The sequence below is a fragment of the Aegilops tauschii genome, chromosome 4 (genome assembly GCF_002575655.3).
Source record: "Aegilops tauschii subsp. strangulata cultivar AL8/78 chromosome 4, Aet v6.0, whole genome shotgun sequence".
In the NCBI taxonomy this organism is placed as follows: domain Eukaryota; kingdom Viridiplantae; phylum Streptophyta; class Magnoliopsida; order Poales; family Poaceae; genus Aegilops; species Aegilops tauschii.
This window is the reverse complement of record NC_053038.3, coordinates 129,677,315-129,681,603: the sequence shown is the minus strand read 5'-3', so window position 1 is coordinate 129,681,603 and position 4,289 is coordinate 129,677,315. Positions and strand designations below refer to the sequence as shown.

Below are 4,289 nucleotides of genomic sequence, written 5' to 3'. Positions count from 1 at the left end.
TTGATGAGCTTTCATACACTTATAGCTCTAGTGCATCCGTTGCATGGCAATCCCTACTCCTCGCATTGACATCAATTGATGGGCATCTCCATAGCCCGTTGATTAGCCGTGTCAATGTGAGACTTTCTCCTTTTTTGTCTTCTCACATAACCCCCATCATCATATGCTATTCCACCTATAGTGCTATGACACCCGGATAATTAAGCTACAGTAACCTTCTACTAATGATGCCACGTCACCACGATTATTGTTGCTAATCCCGCGTTAGTTCAAAACGATTCAAATTCAAATTTGAGTTAATGGCAAACATCAAAAGTTTTGAAACGTTAAAACTAAAATGTTCGGGTTGCGGAAAATAATCCATAAATTATTTTGGTGAAGTAACCACACTTTTACAAAATGTTTGAATATTTTGAAATAAATAAAACAGTAGTAGAAACAGATAATTAAATGCCTTTTTCAATTAATAAAATATTAAGCTAATTTATTTAATTTCCCGAACTAATGGGGCAGTGACTTAGTTGTGAAACCAAATTAGGAACTACTTTTGTATTTTATCTAAACTATAGCAATGTGAAACAACAATACAGAAAAGAATAAATAAAAACAAAACAAAATAAAACAACACGTAGAAACCCCCTGGGCCACTTGGCCCAAATGGCCGAAGTTGCCAGGCCGGCCCACCTAACCCCCCCTCGTTCCTCTTCCTCTGTTCACCCCACCCCCGTGGACACAGAGCGCCTGTCCATGGCGCCGATGGCCATGGGGCGGCCATCTGGTGCACCCCGGTGCCTACTAGCTCGACGACAACCCCTCCCAGACGCACCAAAACCCTAGAGCCCTCCTGCCTTTCCCCCCTCGCTTTCTCCCTCATCAGTTCCGCCACACCGAACCACCCGTCACCACGGCGAATCTGGCCGGCGTGGCTACCCTCCTCCCCGGCTCCTGGTTTCGGTCCCTCTGCTCTGCCGTCATCGTCTATGTTGCTTGAGGCTGCCCGTGGGAACTAGGACCCCCCCTGCATCGAGCCCTGCACCATCTCCGTCGTCCTCGGCCCCGTCGATCATCGCCATCGATTCCGGCAAGGCCGAGCTATCCCCGAGGCCGCTGAGCTTCTCTACGCATCCACTGTGAGCTCCCTCTCAAAACCCCTCTCTGCCCCGTTTGATTTGGTGCCCGTAGCCACCGACGCCATCGGAGCTGAAGCTCCTCGCCGCCGGGCATGTCGCAGCCGTGGCCACAGCCACTACCTCTCGCGTCTGAGCATGGCGTTGTGCTCCTTGCCTTCCCTGTCTTCCAACGCGACCCCTACCTCCTCTTCCCGTGCCCTGCATCGCCGATGGCCAAGCGCGCCCGAAGCCGCCGTCGCTCCACCTCGTCGCTGGCATCGAACCCGGCCATCTCGCGGCCAGCCAACACCACCGCTGGATGCGCGCGAACCTCACGAAGCCGTAGGTGCAAACCGCGTTCGAAACTAGCCACCGTAGACGAATTCCGACACCTCCCGTGCACGCCGCCGTCGTTGTGGTTGCCGGCGATTAGCCGCCAGCGCGCTGACGTGGCACCACTAACCCAGCCACTAACCCCTCTCTCTGTGCCGCTGACCGCTGGGCCGCACGCGCTAAGTAATTATTTGTTAATTAAACTACCTAATTAGCTAACCTAAACAGTCACTGACAGTCAGTCCCATGCCCTTAATTAACCGTCCTTTTTATTAACACATAGATTAAGACCACTGTCACTGACAGGTGGGGCCCTGTCACTGTTCCATTGGATAGAGCTGGCCTAGTCACCCTGTTGAGTCAGCAGCTTGGCCCACCAGTCAGCCTCTGCTGACTGGGCAGTTGACCCAGTCAACTGGGTCCACTGTCAGCCACTTATGCACCTCTCTGTGTACCCATAACACTTTATTCTTTTATTTCGAAATAATATTAACTTCAGAAAATTCAGAAAATGAATTAAAACTTTGAAAGTTAATATAAAATAATCTATAGCTCAGATGAAAATACTTTGTACATGAAAGTTGCTCAGAACGACGAGACGAATCCGAATACGCAGTCCATTCGTCCGCCGCACGTCCCTAGCATAGTGAACGTGCAACAACCTACCTCTGTTTCATTTGTCCGAAAATGCCAAACACCGGGAATACTTTCCCGTATGTTTTCCCCCTTCGCCGGAATCACCTATCCCCGCGTTAAATTACCCCTGGCACTGTTTATTGCCTTGTTATATTTTGCGTGATGCTTTGTTTGCTCTGTATTTACTGTTTCTTCCCCATCTTCTTCTCCGGTAGACCCCGAGACCGGCGCTGATGCCACCGAGTACGGCTACGTCACCGACGACCCCTCCTTCTTGCAGAGCAACCAGGCAAGCCCCCCCTTGATCACCAGATATCGCCTATTACTTCTCTCTACTGCACGCATTAGAGTTGTGTAGCATGTTAATGCTTTCGGTTAATCCTATTCTCCTGCATAGCCTGTCATTGTTGCTAAAGTTGTTACCCTTACCTGCAATCCTAAATGCTTAGTATAGGATGCTAGTATTCCATCAGTGGCCCTACATTCTTGTCATTCTGCCATGCTATACTATCGGGCCGTGATCACTCGGGAGGTGATCACGGGTATATACTTATATACATGATTTATGATACATGTGGTGACTAAAGTCGGGTCGGCTCGTAGAGTACCCGCAAGTGATTCCGATGTGGGGGCTGAAAGGACAGGTGGCTCCATCCCGGTAGAGGTGGGCCTGGGTTCCTGACGGCGCCCGACTGTTACTTTGTGGTGGAGCGACAGGGCAGGTTGAGACCACCTAGGTGAGAGGTGGTCCTGGCCCTGGTCGGCGTCTGCGGTTACTTCAAAATAACACGCTTAAAGAGATCTTGCTATTTGATCTGAGTCTGGCCACTTGCCTATACACACTAACCAACTACGCGGGAACAGTTATGGGCACTCGACGTCGTGGTATCAGCCAAAGCCTTCTTGACGTCAGTGACTGAGCGGCGCACGCCGAATTGGACCGTAAGCCTACGCTTGTATTAAGGGGGCTAGGTCTGCTTCCGGCCGCGTTCGCAACCGGCAGGTGTGCAATGGGCGATGGGCCCAGACCCCTGCGCGCATAGGATTTAGACCGGCGTGCTGACCTCTCTGTTGTGCCTAGGTAGGGCTGCGACGTGTTGATCTTCTGAGGCCGGGCATGACCCAGGAAAGTGTGTCCGGCCAAAGGGGATCGAGCGTGTTGGCTAATGTGGTGCACCCCTGCAGGGAAGTTTATCTATTCGAATAGCCGTGATCCTCGGTAACAGGACGACCTGGGGTTGTACCTTGACCTTATGACAACTAGAACCGGATACTTAATAAAACACACCCTTCCAAGTGCCAGATATAACTCGGTGATCGCTCTCAAACAGGGTGACGAGGGGAGGATCGCCGGGTAGGATTATGCTATACGATGATACTTGGTGAACTTACCATCTACTCTCTTCTACATGCTGCAAGTTGGAGGCTGCCAGAAGCGTAGTCTTCGATAAGACTAGCTATCCCCCTCTTATTCTGGCATTCTGTAGTTCAGTCCACCGATATTGCCCCTTACACAGATACCCATGCATATGTAGTGTAGATCCTTGCTTGCGAGTACTTTGGATGAGTACTCACGGTTGCCTTTCTCCAGCTTTTTCCCCTTTCCATTCTTCTCGGTTGTCGCAACCAGATGCGGGAGCCCAGGAGTCAGACGCCACCTTCGATGACTCCTACTACACTGAGGGTGCCTACTACTACGTGCAGGCCGCCGCCGACGACCAGGAGTAGTTTAGGAGGATCCCAGGCAGGAGGCCTGCGCCTCTTTTGATCTGTATCCCAGTTTGTGCTAGCCATCTTATGGCAACTTGTTTAACTTATGTCTGTACTCAGATATTGTTGTTTCCACTGACTCATCTATGTTCGAGCACTTGTATTCGAGCCCTCAAGGCCCCTGGCTTGTATTATGATGCTTGTATGACTTATTTTACTTTTAGAGTTGTGTTGTGATATCTTCCCGTGAGTCCCTGATCTTGATCGTACACATTTGCGTGTATGATTAGTGTACAATTGAATCGGGGGCGTCACAAGTGCTATATTTGTGGCTTGCGCCCATGTATTGCGTAAGGGTTGAAAAGGCTGAAGCGCGTTAAAAAGTATGAACCAATTGCTCGGCTTGTCATCGGGTTTATGCATGATGGGAGCATTTTGTGTGACGAAAATGAAGCATGGCCAAACTATATGATTTTGTAGGGATAAGCTTTCTTTGGCTAT

The 4,289-nt window shown here is 50.2% G+C and overlaps 1 long non-coding RNA gene across 1 annotated transcript; it reads left to right on the top strand.

The window, feature by feature from the left end:
- The first annotated feature begins 749 nt into the window (after positions 1-749).
- On the top strand, positions 750-4,011 carry LOC141021483 (uncharacterized). The gene is made up of 2 exons (XR_012182791.1): positions 750-1,130; positions 2,294-4,011. It is a non-coding gene; the product is annotated as an uncharacterized lncRNA (long non-coding RNA).
- Positions 4,012-4,289: the final 278 nt, after the last annotated feature.